We start from the raw sequence: 21,114 nt of genomic DNA, 5'->3' as shown, positions 1-21,114 counted from the left end.
TTTGCATTCTGCAGGTGTACAAATAAAATGTCCAGTGTAAGAATAAATGCAGCCTCCTTAATTTAGGTTAAATAAAAGGCAAATAAAGTAAAGAAACAAAAAAAAGTGTTTTTATTTTTGAAAAGTACATATAATGCCATTCTGTTTCATGATGTCGGCCGATCCAGTAGCTCTGAAGTTGGTAACCCATAACAAGATGGGTTTTCCAACTGGTACGGGATCATGTCTACAAAGATGGAAGTGCTCGTTGTGTTGCTGTTACAGATTAGTTTTGATAAATGTTTTCACAATAAAAGCGCCATGCTCACCAGTCCGATTCATGGCAGCAACTGAAAAAGAAACGAAAAACAATAGCATTATAAAGGAACAAAGCAAAATGACATATGTACTTTTCGAAAATAAAAACACTGTTATTTTACTTTATTTTTCTTTTATTTAACCTACAAATGTGTCAGATCATATTGCGTGACCCTGTATAGTTATATTTAAATGCAATTCATGTTTTGCCTCTATTTCGAGGTGTTGCCACTGCCAGCTTTGCACTTTGATCACAGTGATCACTGCTGGCATCACCGTCTCTAAAGCCATACAATGAAGCCCGGCCCTGAATATGTTAAACTACGGCCTTGACCTAAATGATTAATCGAGCCCTCATTGTCTCTTAACGTTCCCAGTCACTTAAGTCACCAAAATTACGGCTTTCTTCTGAATCGAAAGCGAGTATCCTTGCGTATTCCATCCAAATGTGTGCACCAGGGAGGCTCGATGTGGTTCCAGCATCCTGGCTGCAGGGTGAGAGTGTGTGTCTCTGTCTGTGTATGGCCCACGGCTTTATCACAATGACTCAAGGCTGCATAACAAAGGGAGTGTTTGGAGACTGGCTATGTGCAGTATTGTTGTAAATGAGTGTGACTGAGAGGTTAGATACCATATGGCAATGAAGTCATCTGGCCTGGCCCTTCTCTGGAAGCCCCACCCGAGTCCTGGGCCAGAGACGTGGGGGCGCTGAGAGAGCGAGCGAGAGAGAGAGAGAAGAGAAAACACTTTTTTATCGATTATGATAAGCACCATTTTAAATCAAGCTCCCCTACTTCCCCTTTTGCTCCCCTCTCCTCATTTATTCCACCCTTCTCCAGGGTATTCTCTTTTCTTGGCAGAACACCGCAGAAAACCACCTGCAAAAACCTTTCCTTTCTCTTCATCGTGCACACATGGATGCACAACACAAGCCATACTATCAATCAGACACGGTGCATACGCACACGGTGCAACATGCGTGTGCGTGTGTGTCCATGCACATTTCCTAGATTTCCATTTCCAAGATGTGTATGCTTGTTATAAGAATATCACGGTCAGGCTGTATGGTACTTTGTTTTTTCCACCCTTTCAACCTCAATAAGTCCCCATATTCAAACACGCATAATAATTAATACAGATTAACATAATGTCGATGTAATTATCAGTATTAGTACTATGTTTCCGGGCTGCACAGCGGGGGAGTGGTTAGCGTGCTAGAAGACCCCAGTTCAATTCCACCCTCAGCCATCTCTGTGTGGAGTTTGCATGTTCTCCCTGTGCATGCGTGGGTTTTCTCCCGGTACTCCGGTTTCCTCCCACATTCCAAAAACATGCTAGGTTAATTGGCGACTCCAAATTGTCCATAGGTATGAATGTGAGTGTGAATGGTTGTTTGTCTATATGTGCCCTGTGATTGGCTGGCTACCAGTCCAGGGTGTACCCGTATCTCACCTGAAGACAGCTGGGATAGGCTCCAGTAACCCCTGCGACACTCGTGAGGATAAGTGGTAGAAAATGAATGAATGAGTGAGTACTTGTTTTCCAGGCTGCACAGTGTCAGAGTGGTTAGCGCGCAGACCTCACAGCTAGAAGACCCGAGTTCAATTCCACCCTCGGCCATCTCTGTGTGGAGTTTGCATGTTCTCCCCGTGCATGCGTGGGTTTTCTCCGGTACTCCGGTTTCCTCCACATTCCAAAAACATGCTAGGTTAATTAGCGACTCCAAATTGTCCATAGGTATGAATGTGAGTATGAATGGTTGTTTTTCTATATGTGCCCTGTGATTGGCTGGCGACCAGTCTCTCATCCAAAGATAGCTGGGATAGACTCCAGCACCCCCCGCAACCCTCGTGAGGATAAGCGGTACAAAATGAATGGAAATGAGTACTATGTTTCCCTTTTTCTTGCAACTTTACATGCTTAATAGATATTTGTGTATTTGCCGTCAAAATAGAGTAAAAGTTATCATCTCCAGCAAAAAGGCATGGACCTTGTAAGACTCCCCATTGTTTTTTTTAACATCAAACATAACCTAAGCGTGAGAAGTAGTCAAACATATTCCAGCATTTTGTCTCACGACTGTCATCCCAAAGTGCTGATGAGCTCCTCGCCACTGCTGGCCTTCTGTCCCCATGATGAATGTGCACGGTCCCATGAGCGTCGGCTTGTGGAGAAAAATTAACACTCTTCTCATTCCATGCGTTGACATGTTTAAATTCCAACCCATCATCTGTCGTCCGGGCCCGTGTTCCCACCTGATGCACCAGAAGCAACTCACTCACGAGCATCGCCTCATAAAATGGGTCACATTGATTTGCCACCAATCGGGATGGAGAATTCAATTCAACTCAATTTAGACGCATTAAAGCAAATGGCTAGCGACGAGTATCGGTGTGCAGCACTGACATGCTGCTGTTTGACTGATTATAAACCAGCAGTCACTGGCCAGGCTCACTGCTGGCTTTACAACTCGGGACAGACATCGGGTTTAGTGGATGGGCCCGCGATAGCTCATCCTGGCTGACCGGGCGCCCCTCTTTGGAGGATGTGTTTACAGAAGACAGAGGTGCAATGTTCACTTACTGCCTCTTGGTTCATCTCAAGTGTGTGTCATGCACACACAGGTATAGCGGAGGAGTCATCAAGTGGAGAGTTTACGAACCCTCCAAGAGTGTTTGGACCGTCTGAGCAGATGGTGCTTGACTGTGACTGTGCATGACTGGCTAGCTTTATTATTCAACCTGTCTCCTTGAGAGACAAGCTAATGCCTCACTGCAGCCACTTGTCTACTGAGGCGTTTTAAATGTTCTATCGCTTATCCTCACGAGGGTCGCAGGGGGTGCTGGAGCCTATCCCAGCTGTTTTTGGCCGAGAGGCGGGGTATACCCTGGACTGGTCGCCAGCCAATCACAGGGCACATATAGACAAACAACCATTCATACTCACATTTTGAAGTGGCCAATTAACCTAGCATGTTTTTGGAATGTGGAAGGAAACCGGAGTACCCAGAGAAAACCCACGCATGCACGGGAAGAACATGCAAACTCCACACAGAAATGTCCGAGGATGGAATTGAACCCAGGTCTCCTAGCTGTGAGGTCTGCGCGCTAACCACTCGTCCGCCGTGCCGCCCCATAGTATTCCCAATATCTCCTAAATTTTAGACCAATTCTCACATTTTAACAATCGTTTTATTGTATATTTTCAATGGACAACACTATAATAAACTTGGAAATAGAAGTTGGTAGCGTCCTGGTCTGGGGCTACATGAGTGCCTCCGACAGTGGAAAAATGCGCTATATTGAGCTTAATGAGGAACAAACCAACCTAACCTTAACCACTACTTTGTTTGTCACTCCTTCCTCAGTAACTACTCTAAATGTATGTTTGTTAATGTTACTCATTAGTTGTGCAAGCAGACGCTGTAGTGAATCTACAAATCAAAGTTACTTAAGATTTGTCAGATCAAAACATGATTACTGCATAAGACTTAAAAACGAGATGTTGAATTCTATTGCTTTCTCTTCTTGGCACTCTAAGCAACATGGGAACTGAAGCTCTTTTAGACATAAATTAGCCGTATTATTCAAAGCGTGTGAAAAAAAATAGCAGGTTACAGTCCGGAAATCACACTATATAAATATCATGGTCGAGGTTCACGACCAAGATTAAAGGATGTTGGCCTCAAAAAGGCTGGTGACCATTGCTCTGTACTTTACAAGACTAAGTTAAATCCATGTTTCATTTCTATGGTATCGTTTTTTGATTCGAATATGCAATTGGCCAATATAAAACATATTGGGGATCACAAACGGCCTCCGGGCGAGACTTTGGACAGCCTTGATGTAATTGCTTCAGCGATGCGTCACAATTTCCTTGTGGCCAAACGACTTGTTTAGACAAGTTCTGTTTTTCCGAACCTACCGCCGCATCCAACACAGTGACACCAATTAGAGATAGACTAGAAGACATCACTGCCATGCAGCTGGAAGGCTTTTTAAAACCCAACGGGGATGCTTGAGATCTTGCAGGCTTTTGTATTTTAGTTTCCTCTCTGTCTTGTATCCATGGTCACCATTGTTTCAATGTTAGCCAGGTGGGGATCTGCAAAGCTCCACGGAGGTTGACTGCGCTCCTGTACTGCAGGCCTTAGAAAGAATTCACTAAAATGGCTTACAGCTGCTCATCAGTTTGGACACCATAAGACATTATCAATGTGATTCCATCATCCCTGCTGTCCAGGCAGTGCTTCTGTGTGGCCTGAGATTTCATTGAGGAAAATTTCAGGGATCTTTTTTTTTTTTGCCGTTTTTTTGCCTCTTGTCATTGTGTGCGTAACGGCATGTACGGATGGATCTGTGATCATGAGAGCTGTTGTAGAAACTCCGCTCTCACTTGCTCTCTAAACTGGAGCAGTTTGCAACCACAGCCAAAACCACATGAGACCAGAAGTTGTGACACAAGACGCGCGCCGCAGAGAAGCCTGGGAAAAAGTGTGTCACTCAAAGTGCAGCCTAGTCCACTTCCTCCTCACGTCTGTTATTTTAAGACATATTTGGACATCTTTGTTAAATATTATCAGCAATCCTAGCCCTCTTATTTATGCATATCCAATTAATGGCTTTGTAAATATCCTGTTTACATCCTAATACGTGTGTCATTGCATCATATTTTTGAGTCCTATACTCCAGTTTTTTTATATTTATTGTTTGCAGCAAATATTAAAACTGAGTAGAAATCTGCTTATTACCAGTTTAATTGTTATCAAAATTGCACAGTTCAAGTGTTGCAGTAATGTCTCCTCCCTCAATTTCCCCACACTGATGTCATGATGTCATTACTGTTGCAATGACACATCATCAGTAGGGTAAAACTAACCTGTCTCATGACAGTCTAATCCCTCAAGTTCCGTATAGAACTTGCTGATATAGTTAATCTTCAAACAGCTAAAATAATGCATAAGGCTAAAAATAACCAATTAGCTAAAAATGTCATCTCAGGGAAGAACTACATTTGAAACACTTATATGCTAGGACTACGTTAAAAAGCCATAGTATTTCAGTATGTGGAATCAAACTATGGAATGGATTGAGTAAGGAACTCAAACAATGCACAACGATGAGCCAATTCAAGAAACAATACAAGCAGTTGATGTTTGCTAAATACAAGGATGAAGAGTCTTGAACCAGTTTATGTCATTACCCATTATGTCATTGTATGGTCATATCGTACTTTGGTAGGTGACAAAAAATAAAAACATAAAAAATGTATAAATATATAATACAATAAAATCAAATTAAATTTAATCATTTTCATAATTTAATCATTTAATTTTTAAAAAATAATACTAAATTTTTTAATTATATTAGGAAAGCAGGAAGTGAACAAATGTAACAGTTACTGATTGTAAAAGTACCAGATCTAGGGGTAGGATTTAATAAGCTTTGCTTCTTCCTACTCCTTTTGGACATGTGGAACTGTGAACTGATTATGTGATGCATTCAATTGTAATCTGATGCATGTTCAAATGAAATAAAACTGTTACCATTTAAAAAAAAAAACAAAACAAAACAGAATAATCTGATTAAAAATACATTTTCAGTTAAATTTAAATATTAACATTATAAATACTGGAATAATATTATAAATAACATTCATATTGGATTAAACTTCACAGCTCAGTGGGTGCTCTTCAATGCTGCTTGTAATTTAAAGAGCACCTGCACATGATGAATGTGAATGGAAGGCTGATGCGGTGGTTCGGCATCAGTGCGGACGGTCACGCATGCTAAAAGAATCTTGGGGAGCGTGACATGGGGTATGTCGGCCAGTATTACTTGTAGAGAATCGCATGACACAGATACTTAATTATTTGGTTATTTATTTAGTCAATATATTTTATTGGACAAGTAATCACATTCTGTTATTGAAGTGGGCGTTGACAGTCGATGTGTCACTGTGAGGAAGGAGAACCACAAGAGTTTTTGTGGAGGGTTGGAGGGGCTCCTCTGAGCACGTTTACTTAACCTTTTAGAGGCCAGAATTTTTTTCAATAAAATATTCAGTTTTGATATTACCATTTCACAATGTTTTAGCTTGAAAATGGTAGTAAATAAATACATACTGTAAATGAGAAAAATCATCAGTATGACCCAAAGTTTGATGGGAGTGAATTCACTCATGTAAGTTGTGTTATGAGGTCACCAAGCTCAGAAAAATAATACATAATTTTTGGACTTGAACTTTGGGAACTGCTGTGTTGGTGGGTGCCAATAGCTCCCTCTGCTGGATGTGATGGGTCATTGCCCCACTTCACACAGTTTTTTTTTAGAAAGTCCGTTTTTTAATATTTTTATTTTTTAGGAATTGTTGTCTTTTTGAGGCTGCACGGTGATCGTGTGGTTAGCCCGCAGGCCTCACAGCTAGGAGACCGGAGTTCAATTCCACCCTCGGCCATCTCTGAGTGGAGTTTGCATGTTCTCTATGTGCATGTGTGGGTTTTCTCCGGGTACGCCGGTTTCCTCCCACATTCCAAAAACATGCTAGGTTAATTGGCGACTCCAAATTGTCCATAGGTATGAATGTGAGTGTGAATGGTTGTTTGTCTATATGTGTCCTGTGATTGGCTGGTGACCAGTTCAAGGTGTACTGTCCCACTACACACAAGCAATTGCTGTCTTTTTGTTAATGTTAGTTACTGATGTAATTTATCATATCTTTGTGTGTGTGTGTGTGTGTGTGTGTGTGTGTGTGCATTGGTGCATGTATTACGCTGACTTTGATTGAGATCTGCACTTCTGAGTCAGGGTCATCCAGTTCTACTGTATGTTGAAACAGCTCACACCGTCTTCCAAGCAATTTTTCAATATTTTGGCCAACTCGAGTTACTGAAAAGTACCGAAATGTGAGTGATGTGTTCCGCTATAGGTCAAAACGATTAAGTCAGTATGCTACAAGATGGAAAGTTGCAGGAAGGGGAGGCTGGTGATCTTGCTAAATTGTGCTAAATAAAAAAAAAAGGTGAAAATGCAGTTGTGCAATTTGGATCATTTGAAACGAATAACGGAAGTACATACCAGAGGAACTTTGAACACATGTTTATTTGTTTATTTGTCATATTATACTGAGCAGCCAGCCTTCTGTTGTCATCGTTATATTTTTGGAGATTTCTGTGTATTTACGCTGCAGACAAACGCAGGTTTTAACACTTTTAACTATTTCCTTTAGCAAAAAGTCTCAAAAATGTGCTTTTTGTGTAATCCTTTGACCTTAACTGGAACTCAAAGTGACGTATGACATGAAAAGTGCTTGTAAGTGAGGTTTTTGGTTTTGGGTGTGTGTGATTTAGACATGAGTATGCACGGGCAAGGGTGGGTGTGTTTGCCTGATAGAGGCTAGGGCTTTTTGAGTGGGAGTGTCAGGCTCTGCTGGGACTCACAGCTGCTTTATGGTCCTCTTCCAGGAGGAGATGCACGACTTGTTGCTGTTTACTGGCAAGTCAGCATGTGTGTATGTGTGTGTGTGTAGACCTACGTCAGAGTGCTGGACTGGATGTTGCTCCACTTAGACCACTCATGCCGTCCTTCTTAGCTGCCCTCTTAGTTTAGAAAAGATTTAGAAAATTGTGGAATGGAGCTGGAACTGAATGCTCTGGCCTGGTTCTATCACAGAATCTCACTTGACAATAAACTACATAAAAATACAGTAGTTACTGAGGAACTAATGAATAGTTGTGAGGATTAGGTAGGTCGGTTCTTCATTAACTACTATAATTTTGTATAGTTTATTGTAAAATACTAAAAAAAATGCTTCTCTGTCTACAGTACCTATTACACACATTCATCGATTAATTGCTGGTTGAGCATGTTTTGATTGTGTGGACTTGACTGTTAATTAACTGCATCTTTAAAAAAAAAAAAAGGTGCAGTACCGTTGGCAACCAGCAATGGCGCTGTTGCTTCAGTCTCAACACGTTCATAGCCTGAAAAACATGAACTTAGCCTGCTAACAACCAAACAACTCCTCTTCTAAGGAGCATTGTTGTGCTAATATGACACTGGCAAAAAGATGATAAGAATATCCAGAAAGAGATTTTCGAGTGTAACACAGAACGTGAATACGGTAAGTTGATTTAGACTTGCCAGGTTAGCATTGAAGTTAGCATTAGCCTCCTATGCTGTGATAGCAAGTGATGAACCCACATAGATGGTAGTTTAAAGTTGTGAATGTGACATTACATTACATAAATAGATAACTAATAATCTCACATACAGTAGTTTTTATTCCACTTTCATGTGATGTGATGCAGGCGGAGGGGTGGTTAGCGCGCAGGCCTCACAGCTAGGAGACCCAAGTTCAATTCCACCCTCGGTGGAGTTTGTGTGGAGTTTGTATGTAGCATGTTCTCCCCGGGTTTTCTCCGGGTACTCCGGTTTCCTCCCACATTCCAAAAACATGCTAGGTTAATTGGCGACTCCAAATTGTCCATAGGTATGAATGTGAGTGTGAATGGTTGTTTGTCTATATGTGCCCTGTGATTGGCTGGCCACCAGTCCAGGGTGAAAGCTGGGATAGGCTCCAGCACCCCCTTGTGAGTATAAGCGGTAGAAAATGAATTAAAAAGACTTTATGTATTGTTTTTAGTGTATGAGAGATTAAACATGGCTGGCTTTTGTTTACGTTACATCTTTGCATATACTGTATAGCATGCAATACTTATTTGTGCACACCTGCACTTCTTACAAGCCACTCTGAGATGGGAACTTGCTGCACCCCGTGTCGGTGGGAGGTCCTAGTACGTTACCGAGGGGTGTGCCAGTGTGTTGGTGCTGGTGGAATGTTTCTCTTCCTTCGCTGCATGGGGTTTCATGTTCAAAGGAAAAATTCCCCTGCAAACCCTCTAACCAGCATGAAGTATATGTGTTTTATGCTTATTTCTTCAGTATAAGAAAGGGCCCAATCAGGAAAGAGCCGGAATCTCACTCATTTAGCTTAGCCCACCCCAGTCAGATATACTGTCCTGTGCACAACAGTCCCAAACATCGTAGTGGCGTCCATTTTGGTAGTGGGAGTTATGTGTGGTACACATCGAGATAAGAAACAGCCAAAACGGTCTCAGGAGTCCAGCCTTATGTGGACCTCTCAGAGGCGAGCAGGAGGAAATGGTTCCAGAGAGGCCAGACTCAGCTGTGTATATATTCAGTGGGGATCTGAAAGTGTCCATGTACCCATCCTCCCTCGCCTCCCACCACCGTCCACTCCCTTTATACTCCTCTGCTCCGTTTGACCAGCGCCACTCTACTCGTCTCAAGTCAGATTTCTCCCACAGTTGGGAGCGCTGGCTTGTGTGGCGGCCTGTTTATACTGGAGCGTGGACTTCCTAGTGGCAGCCTGCACCTATCTAAACATCCCCCCGGCCGCTGCTCTATGTTCCCGGCCTCACACTGCACCCGCTCCCCCTTCTTCATCCTCCCCCGCCTCGATGCTCATGTCTTTTTCTTCCTTATGTTTGATTGGGTTCAATGTCGTCGTGACTTCTTTCCTTATGTTTGATTGCATTCAAACTCGTTGCGACTTCTTCCACCACTCCCATCTGTTCCCGCTATTGATGTTTCTCTACAACGTTATATTATATACGTTTTGATATGACCATGACTTGAATCTAGGGTCTCTATCACACAAAGATGCCACAAAATTGGCACTAGAGACAAAGTAGTTGATCTTGATTTTGGTAATGGTGATGGTTTTATTTAATTTGAACATGCATCAGATTACAATTGAATGCATCACATAATCAGTTCACAGTTCCACATGTCCAAAAGGAGTAGGAAGAAGAAAAGCTTATTAAATCCTACCCCTCCATCTGGTACTTTTACCATCAGTAACTGTTACATTTGTTCACTTCCTGCTTTCCTAATATAATTAAAAATGGTGTATTATTTTTTAAATTAAATTATTAAATTATTACATTTAATTATACTATTAAATTATATATTTATTATTTTGTATTTATTTATTTATTTATTTTTATTATTTTTTTATGTTTTTATTTTTTGTCCCGTACCAAAGTACAAGGTGATATGACCATCCAATGACATAATGGGTACCATAGTAAGTGTCAATATATTGATATATATAGCACATCATGACTGGTTCAAGACGCTTAATCCTTGGATTTAGCAAACTTCAACTGCTTGTATTGTTTCTTGAATTGGCTCATCGTTGTGCATTGTTTGAGTTCCTTACTCAATCCATTCCATAGTTTGATTCCACATACTGAAATGCTATGGCTTTTTAATGTATAGTCCTAGCATATAAGTGTTTCAAATGTAGTCACTGCCAAGGATGCCAGTTTTCATTCTGTGTATCATTTTATCCTGAATACATAGCTAAGAATATCATTAAAACAGACTAGTGGGCCTGGCTGCCATGTACTATTTTTGCATTAACATATGGTGCAGTTATGACTGAATCCTTTGAATTTTGCCAAATAACAAGTTGCCATACAACATGTGACATTAAAAAAAAGGTTGTTATTGTTTAAAATTAAATTAAATACAAAATAAATATTAAAAACTGCTGCTGCTCTATAATAATTCACAATAGATTCTTCCTTTTCCAATGTTTTTATTGCTTCACATTCCTTGTTAAGCCACAAACCAACTTTATGGTTGGTTAACACAGAATCAAAAGTTTGCGAGGACATGCATGCTGGCACTTTGATGATGTAATTTATGGCAACCAGGACTTTTTGATTGTAGAGTTGTTGGAAGTGGAGTGACTGTTATGTTGGTGTTGCCCTAAAAACTTGTAGGACGTCATTGTTGTGTAAGCATGCGCTGATATGATGCATCACTGCACCATACAGTTGTGCAATGGAACCCGTTATGCTGGTGGAGGGTTACCGCTGCCTTTTTTGACATCTCAAAGCACCTCCCCAGTGGGCTTTCTGATTTCTCACCAAATTTGATGTTGGCCCTCTCCTCTAAATCACAAATGAGCACCTGCAAGCAGTCAAAAAAAAAGTGTCTACATGCTGATGTCAACCTCAGGGGACCATGAATAACGGTATGAAGTATGATGGCAATCAGTCAAGTGGTTTATTGAGAACTGTACTCGATATTTCCTTTTCAGGTCATATTTCAGCTAAAGTGGAGGACAGGCTGACCTCAGTCATCACTTCGGCAACACCCTATGAGCGATTAGAAGACAACTCCTGAATAGACACCGGTCGGGACTTCATGGTAAGGCACTGACTGTACCACTCAGCGTCACTTGTCCACATGTAAGACTGTCACCTCCTATTTGTTTGTTTCTATGTATTATTATCAGACACTCCCTAAAATAGCAGCAGCAGGATGTCTGGTGTAACACAATAGCCGAGCCTATTGTTGCATTGTGAGACCTGTCCAGTATCTAGTTCAGCACGTTTGCAGCAGATTGGGCACATACGTAGCTGCAAATGCTGCATTGCAGAAAACTTGATATTTTTGATCTCCAGCAGGAATAAATGGAATGTCACGACTGGAATGTTCCTACTCATTAAACATCAGTTCAGGATTTTATCAACTATGTTTATCACTAGGCTGCACGGTGGGCAGTGGTTAGCACACAGGCCTCACAGCTAGGAGACCCGAGTTCCCCCATCTCTGTGTGGAGTTTGCATGTTCTCTCCATGCATGAAGTGGGTTTTCTCCAGGTACTTCAGCTTCATCCCACATTCATGTTAGGTTAATTAGCGACTCCAAATAGTCCATAGGTATGAATGTGAGTGTGAATGGTTGTTTGTCTATATGTGCCCTGTGATTGGCTGGCCACCAGTCCAGGGTGTACCCCGCCTGGAGCCCGAAGACAGCTGGGATAGGCTCCAGCACCCCACCGCGACCCTCGTGAGGAAAACGGTAGAAAATGAATGTTATTAGTTACGGGCTGCATGGCGGACAAGTGGTTCTCATACAGGCCTCACAGCTAGGAGACCCGAATTCAATTCCACCCTCAGCCATCTCTGTGTGGAGTATGCACATTCTCCCCCGTGCATGCGTGGTACTCCAGCTTCCTCCCACATTCATGTTAGGTTAATTAGCGACTCCAAATTGTCCATAGGTATGAATGTGAGTGTGAATGGTTGTTTGTCTATATGTGCCCTGTGATTGGCTGGCAACCAGTCCAGGGTGTACCCCGCCTCTCGCCTGGAGACAGCTGGGGTAGGCTCCAGCACCCCCTCGACCCTCGTGAGGATAAGTGGTAGAAAATGAATGAATGAATCACTATATTGGGTTCTTAATTGTGAAATGCTAGATGACATCAGCCACATTGTTCTTGTGTTAGATTTTCACTAGAACACAGCAAACGCATGCAGTGAAACATCATTTTCCCCACCTTTTACAAAGATAAACGCATCATATGGAGCCCTCTATGGGCATTAGCTCAATCCCTTTGGGAGCCATTTTCTATGCTGGACTAACTGTGGGTGTGCGATCTCTGAACACGTGCATGCTCGTGTTCATGTTCAACCCGGCTGAGGAATGTGTGCGGATCAAGTTGGTGGAAGCGTGAAGTGTGGCGGGTCCGGCAACAGCGGGGCCGCAGCAGAGCTCAAGTGAAAGCGGGCTCCTGATGACAGATGAATTACTCTAATTAGAAATCCATAACATCCTGCCACATGGCCGCCTTATCCCCAGCACACTTCCTGCTCTGGGCCAGGCTGACGACAGCCAGCCCTGCTCCTTCCGTCACTCAAAGCCAGGGAACACATCGCAGAGGCGAGTGTGGGTTTCTCTTTCGGGTCGTCTGTCCAAGTCTTATCTGCGACATCTCGCCCCCACTCGGCCCTTTTTGTAGCCATAAAAGAGCACATGTATGTATATCTATATGCGTGTTTGTCAGCATCTTGTCCTGCTCTTTTGTGTCTGGGTTCATGGTTCTCTGTCTGTATCACTTCCTTTGCCATTCTCCATCACACTACTGCTCTATCTGGTTGCCTGCTCCTCTCCCAGCTATTCCTCCTCCTGCTCCTCCTGCCCCCATGACTAGGGCACGAGTTGAGCAAGTCCAGAGACCAGCACTGGGAATCCAGATGATAACAAAAGTTTCAGGCTCGGAGGATTCTCACTTCATAGGTGCCAACTGGGAGGATACGCAGCAGCGGGCCAGAATAGGATCTGCTGTTCACATTAAACAAGTCGTAATGGACTTTCATGAGACATCAAGATTAGTATACAAACCCTAATGGCCCTGCTGGATGATTATGAGGTGACTAGTGTAAGCATCAAGGCCACTAAGCTCCAAAGCGACGAGCGCACCCATGTCGAATGTTTCTCAAGTAGCAAGTTAACTATTTATATACATCAGGCTGGGATGAGGAAAAAACAACACAAGGTGTCACAATGGGGTCAACCTGCATCACAATACTCACCTTTGACACTCAATGCAGTTCAACAGCAACACGTTTTTGCCATTCATGTAGATGGCAGTGACAGTTTGTGGCTCTGAAAACAAGAAATGTTGAAACTGTTTTAAAAAAAAATAAAAAATCACGTCCCTTATTTCTACAATGTGAACTAGCAGCATGCACTCTGAATACATCCCATATCCTTCCACATTGTGTTTGCAGCAATTAGTCAGGCACATGTAGGACATCAGCAACAATGGTGAACGGCTGCACCGCAATTGTGGCGCTCACAATCAATAGTTTCCTGCAATTTTACAATCTTGAGCAGTGATTTTCAACTCTTGGGTTGCAAAACCGTTTTCTGTAGGTAAATAGTGTAATGACTCCATGTCTGTGAACGCACCTTGTGTTATGATTTTGGGCGACTTGGTCCAGCTTGAGAGGAAGGAGAAGGACATTGAGTGAGGACTTAAGACGCTATCTGTTCGACACACAGCTAGATATCTAGATATGTACTGTAAAAATGAGTGGTAAAATTCTGCTATCTGTCAGATACAGTATGATGGAATGCCCAATTGGATCTATTGGCGCAGGGAGAGCGATGGTCTACAAAAGAAATTATCCCCCTATTATTATTAAACTTAGCCACTGAGTGTTGAATCAAAGCAACTACACACACTTCATTTTTTCAATTTCTTGTTTCACTTGAGGGGCTGCATGGTGGACTAGTGGTTAGCATGTTGGCCACACAGTCAGGAGTCAGTGTTGCGAGTACCCCGCGACCCTAATGAGGACAAGCGGCATAGAAATTGATAATTGGATGTTTCATTTCTGATCCACGTCCATATGCCCAAATTGACCAGACTGAAGAACTTGACACACACTTTCTTTTCCAAATTCATTCATTCATTCATTTTCTACCGCTTTTCCTCACAAGGGTCGCGGGGGTTGCTGGAGCCTATCCCAGCTGTCTTTGGGTGAGAGGCGGTGTACACCCTGGACTGTTAGCCAGCCAATCACAGGGCACCTATAGACAAACAACCATTCACACTCACATTCATACCTATGGACAATTTAGAGTTGCCAGTTAACCTAGCATGTTTTTGGAATGTGGGAGGAAACCGGAGTACCCGGAGAAAACCCACGCATGCACGGGGAGAACATGCAAACTCCACACAGAGATGGCCGAGAGTGGAATTGAACCCTGATCTCCTAGCTGTGAGGTCTGCGCGCTAACCACTCGACCGCCGTGCAGCCCCTTTTCCAAATTATTTTGGAATTAGTGAATATGAACGTATTTGGTGCTGAACTGATCATGACTCTTGTTTTGTGCTGGCACACAATTTTATGTTACACTAAATACAAATCTCAAACTGCACTTTCTTGTTTTTTCATTAAAGGGAGTGTTTGCAACTAGCTCAAATTGACAGTGCTTAGCGAAGGCTCCTGGGGCGCAGCTTACATGCCGAGAGCAGGAAGAGGGTAGGATGTAATGCTTGCAACATGTTCAAAAGTTAGCCACATAATCATTGCCAACAGTCTTTTTACATTTTTTCAAATTCCAAACCAGTTGATAACCATTGACCTTAAGGTTACGTACTGTAGCTCAGGAATATTGACGTTCCTTTGGGCAGACACAAACAACAATACAGACCACTACACCACTATTGGCCCAGCATGCATAGTCCAGTAAACATTTGCATTATAACGATACAAAAAAGTTTCATACCAGCAGTTATAAAGGAAAACGTTGTAATGGTAATGTTACAAAAATATTTTTTTAATGTGTAATGACAATAAAGTCACAATAGTCGGAGAGAAGTTAATGTTATGAGAAGAAAATGAGAGTTGAGGATCCTGAGGTTCTCAGTGGGAGTGACCATGATGGATAGGATCAGGAACAAGTACATCAGGCCTTGGAGATAAAGTCGGAGAGGCCAGACTGAGATGGTTTGGACATGTCCAGAGGAGAGATAGTGAATATATTGGTAGAAGGATGCTGCATTAGTGGTAACAGAAAAAGTCCTAATGTTACAAGAAAAGGTGAGTAAGTTAAATCTTATCTTAGATGCCAAACTGCTTCTTGGGTAGCCTTCATTTTTTTATCTTAAAAAACACTTTTTTTGTCATAAATTATGCCAAACACATTATTCCTGTCAAGTTGCCAATATCTTCTATTGTGATGTCTCACAAAATTAGGACTTTTTTTTTGTAAAATTATGTTTTTCTCATAACACTATGTCTTTTTTACTTTTTTCTTGTAACCTTACAACCTCTTTTTTCAATGTTTTAACGCTCATCAAAGTGTTCAATCAACTCCAGTTCCCTGCGTATTGAAACACTGACATTCTAAAGGGAAAAAAAAAGTCTGACGAGTGAGAAAGTTTCCAAAGGATGGAAGCAATCACATGGAATGGTGTTGCATTTGTTGGCATTTATTGTGTCATCTGAGGGGAAGATTAGATCAAAACCAGAACAGGAAAAATTTACAACACCTGCTTTTAATTTACCTTTTACCCCCTATTTGATCCTGGCAAGTGCTTTATTGCCTGGTACTGTAAGATGGTATTTCACGGCTGGATTTAAAATGAGGTGTCATGACCTTAAAAATACTGCACCTGAGTTTTTTGGGGGTTTTTTTCTGTGTTGGAATTTTATGCAGACACACAGTTGTGAAGCATACTGGCTCGCATTCAGCCAAGATGTTGTGCGTCTGTGGCGGAAAACACACACAAAGCAACGGTGCAGTGAGGTCCAAGGCAAGGCTGGACGGCCGCTTATTGTTTTCATCCCTTTTGTCTTTTGGTTGACCTCGCGTACACATGCTCACACTCGCAAACACATGCTCACACACATAGGCGCTTGCACACAACCACCGTCCCCATGCGTGCGCCCACACACAGTCACATATAAGAGCCTGCATGTATTTCTTGCTTTACGGTTCAAATATGTCGTTTGTGTGTGTGTGTGTGGGGAGGGGGTGAATAGGGTAAGTGGGACAAGGGAGAGTGAAAACGAAGGAGAGAGTCCACAGAACAACGCCGCTGCAAGCAGCTGTGGCACTCCCAGATTTCCCCCCTTGATTGCTTTCAGCTGGTACTTGAACCTTGGGCCTTTGGGTTTTGGAGGCCAGCCCAGATCCCCCAATTCCCCCCAGCGCCCCATCCAGCTGCATGACCCCTCCCTGACCCCTCACCGAGGATAGGAAAATAAGAGTCGTGCCAAGCCAGAGAGACTCTTTTATTTTGTGTGCTGGCATGCTGCCGGTGACCAGGGCTTACATAATGGGAAACATAGCAGGACCCGGGAGAAGGCAGCCCCCTGCCCCTCTTCACTCTTTTTTTTTTTTTTTTCCTCCATCCTTCCTTTTTCTCCCCATATTTCTTATCGTTACCCCCGCCCACACTACTCCCTCCTTCTCTCCGTCTCTGTTTGTCATATATCTCTTCAGGCCCACTCGTCCAGGGGCATTTATTTCAGAGGGACTCGACACAATCCTGAAGCCGAGCCACCAGCAACATCAGCACGCACACACAAATAAATGCAGTCGAACTTGCACGTGGGCGTGCATTTGCATAGTGAAGAATGCACAACTTATGTTGTGTATCTCGGTGCAGGAGTTTTAATGGAAGCCGGGAATGTAGTGAAGGAATGTTCCACTGCCACTTAAGATGTACTTTACGTATACGGTTTGTGTATTATAGTCGGGTTCTTCATAAAACTGAATGTGTCAGAACCAAACCATCATGTTTCTTTTCCTATTCACTGTTGTGTCACTGAAGTCAAAAGGATATCAAATGGCACATTTGTCTATTTTCATTACATTTTTGCTCCACTTTGGCTTCTTTTGGCCCACGTGTAACCTATGTGGTCTTATGTTGAGCTTTCTTGGTACAATATTTTAACTTGTAGTTTTTCTTCTGAATCCAAAGAGGAATTTGTGGTGCAGATTGTCAAGCCAGTGCAACTTTTCCACACTTCAGTGTGACTGAAGCCACAAGGAGCCAATTAAGAGGTGATGGGAAGCCAATTAGTTATTTTTTTCCGGCATGGTCAAGCATGTAATGAGAGATGATACAATACAAGAGCTAAATCAAATATTCTGCTTTAATGTTGGGACTTCAGCCAGACTTTTTTTCTGTATAGATCATCCAGCATCTTGGATCATTCATTCATTTTCTACCGCTTAGTTTGAGCGGTAATTTGAGAGTAATTTGGAGTCGCCAATTAACCTAGCATGTTTTTGGAATGTGAGAGGAAACCGGAATACCCGGAGAAAACCCACGCTTGCGCGGGAGAACATGCAAACTCCACACAGAGATGGCCGAGGGTGGAATCAAACTTAGGTCTCCTAGCTGTGAGGCCTGCACCCTAACCACTCGTTCGCCTCGCAGCTAAACTGGTAAAGATTCATTCAATCGTTCATTCTTTTTCTACCGCTTATCCTCACGAGGGTCGCAAGGGTGCTGGAGCCTATCCCAGCTGTCTTCGGGCGAGAGTTGGAGTACATCTTGGACTGGTGGCCAGCCAATCACAGGGCACATATAGACAAACAACCATTCACACTCACATTCATACCTATGGACAATATGGAGTCGCCAATCAACCTAGCATGTTTTGGGGACGAAACCGGAGTACCTGGAGAAAACCCACGCATGCACGGGGAAAACATGCAAACTCCACACAGAGATAGCCGAGGGTGGAATCAAACTTAGGTCTCCTAGCTGTGAGGCCTGTACGCTAACCACTCGTTCGCAGCCAAAATGCAGCCAAAATGGTAAAGATTCATTCAATCATTCATTAATTTTCTTCCGCTTATCCTCACGAGGGTCGCGGGGGTGCTGGAGCCTATCCCAGCTGTCTTCGGACAAGAAGCGGGGTACACCCTGTACTGGTGGCCAGCCAATCACAGGGCACATATAGACAAACAACCATTCACACTCACATTCATACCTATGGACAATTTGGAGTCGCCAATTAACCTAACATGTTTTTGGAATGTGGGAGGAAAACCGGAGTACCCGGAGAAAACCCACAAATGCATGAGGAGAACATGCAAACTCCACACAGAGATGGCCGAGGGTGGAATCAAACTTAGGTGTCCTAGCTGTGAGGCCTGCACCCTAACCACTTGTTTGCCGTGCAGCCAAACTGGTAAAGATCTCCATTTTAATTCTCCAAATTACTATTTTTCTGTTTTAAATTAAAAAAAAGAAAAACACTTGTTGCTAAATACTGTAACTTTCAGCTTCTGTTTGAGAAAGAGTAAACAAAAAAATATTTTGACTTCAGTGTCGCTGTTGTCAGAGCGTTTCAAAATGCTGCATGTGTTTATCATTTTGTTGCTAGACATTTTTAGATATTATTGCTCGGTTTTGATTTCGCACTTGTCAAATTTTACAAAAAATGTGTCAGCAATCGGCAAAAACTATGACCTTGATGACCAGAAACATCTTTCGAGTCACACCTAGCGGCTAGCTTTTCCATTTGACTTCTTCTCCTCTCCACTCCTCTAACACATGCTAGCTCCTGGGAAGCTCTCCATAGAGTGGAATAAAACTAATTTGCAAGGCAAGTGGAGTGGAGGGAAAAAGCTGACCTCTTCTCGTCCCTTTTGCACTCTTTCTTGGCGCTCCGTTCTTCATCCTCCTCTGTGTGTGCACCCCCACCCACCACCCCCCCTCAGGCCTTCCATATTGTAATAATAGTCATAATGATAATAACAGTGATGGGCCCTGTGACGGTGATGTAAAGAAACATAATATTAGAATAACAAACACCCTCTTTAACCAATGGACATCAGTTGACCTCTGTGCAGATATGTGTGCACACTCTCATGTGCTTCTGAAAGTCATTTCAATGTGTGCGTTTGATTTGTGGATGATGTGTGTGTACGTGTGTGTGTGTGTGTGTGTGAAGACACAAAAAGGGAGTTTGCTGGCATGCCGCATATACGGTCACTTCCTCTCCAGTTTAAACAGAGCAGGCTGTGCTGGCAACCTCCGCTCCCCTTTCTCCAAATGGTTTGCATCATGTTTGAACCCCCCTGCCACCACCCACCCATTCTTCCTCCCTTGCCTTTGCTCCCCTCCCCTCTCTCCCTCCCTCCCTCTCTCTCCCTCTGCCTTCCTTTCTCTATAAATCATCAAAATCTCAAACTTTATGTGCTTGAAAAAGGAGACAATCTGTCTCCTTGGAGAGGGGCATACATAAGAAAAAGCTATAAAATGGATTTCTTTCCACTTCAAACAAGCCTCTCCTCTTACAGTTTTCCATGTCTGCAGGCCTGCTTGGACCAGCCTCTCATCACCGTTGCATCCTGGTCATAGCGCTCTCAGAACCGGATGGGTACTTTCCTGTTGAAGCGCCACATCAGAGGAGATGCTCATCTCCTGATCTCCACCCAAAGCGTCTCGTTTGCGAAGGCAGACAGTCAAGTGTGGTAAAACACTTCTTTTCTAAGGGTGGGTGAAAATCGTGGGTGAAAAGCTCTTCCGCGGGAAAGGGAATTAACTGTTCTGACCTTTGACCTCAGCGCCCTAAATTATCTTGAATGAGGTATCCTTCAGAACCCACAGGGTTTATTTCTGACAGTCAGTCTGTTGGAATCAGAGTGTCTGGAAAGGAGCGTGTACAGTATTTAGTACTAACGCACTTTAGATTTTCACTCCCTCATCAGGTTCTGGCCGAGAGGTTAGCGTGTTGGCCACACAGTCAGGAGATTGGGAAGACCTGGGTTTGATTCTCCGCTTGGGTGGAGTTTAACATTCCCACATTCCAAAAACATGCATGTTAGGTTAATTGACAACTGTGAGTGTGAATGGTTGTTTCCGGTAATTCCGGTGCATGTTTATTCAAATAAAGCACAATGAAAAATTCATTCATTCATTCATCCCTGGTGTTTTCGGGCAAGAGGCGGGGTACACCCTGGACTGGTGGCCAGCCAATCACAGAGCACATATAGACAAACAACCATTCACACTCGCATTCATACCTATGGACAATTTGGAGTCACCAATTAACCGAGCATGTTTTTGGAATGTGGGAGAAAACCCACGCATGCACGGGGAGAACATGCAAACTCCACATAGAGATAGCCGAGGGCGGAATTGAACTCGGGTCTCCTAGTTGTGAGGCCTGCGTGCGTCAAAATTTTAATGATATTTTAGATAGCAGTATATACATTCATACAATATATTCCTTAACATTGTTTGCAAATTTTAAAAACAAATACATTTTAAGGGGCTAGCGACCAGTCCAGGGTGTACCCCGCCTCTCGCCCGAAGACAGTTGGGATAGGCTCCAGCACCCCCCGCGACCCTCGTGAGGAAAAAGCGGTAGAAAATGAATGAATGAATAAATTTTAAGGGGCTGGCGACCAGTCTAGGGTGTACCCTGCCTCTCGCCCAAAGACAGTTGGGATAGGC

The 21,114-nt window shown here is 43.0% G+C and overlaps 1 long non-coding RNA gene across 2 annotated transcripts; it reads left to right on the top strand.

The window, feature by feature from the left end:
* Positions 1-739: 739 nt before the first annotated feature.
* On the top strand, positions 740-11,802 carry LOC131134719 (uncharacterized). Of its 2 annotated transcripts, none has more exons than XR_013627929.1 (3): positions 740-792; positions 11,431-11,540; positions 11,629-11,802. It is a non-coding gene; the product is annotated as an uncharacterized LOC131134719 (long non-coding RNA). The 2 variants fall into 2 exon arrangements; XR_013627928.1 differs by lacking the exon at positions 740-792 and adding an exon at positions 8,369-8,418.
* Positions 11,803-21,114: the final 9,312 nt, after the last annotated feature.

This window comes from Doryrhamphus excisus, linkage group LG8 (genome assembly GCF_037039965.1).
Source record: "Doryrhamphus excisus strain RoL-2023G ecotype Guam linkage group LG8, RoL_Dexc_Guam_v1.1, whole genome shotgun sequence".
NCBI classification, from domain to species: domain Eukaryota; kingdom Metazoa; phylum Chordata; class Actinopteri; order Syngnathiformes; family Syngnathidae; genus Doryrhamphus; species Doryrhamphus excisus.
This window is presented reverse-complemented; position numbering and strand designations above follow the sequence as displayed.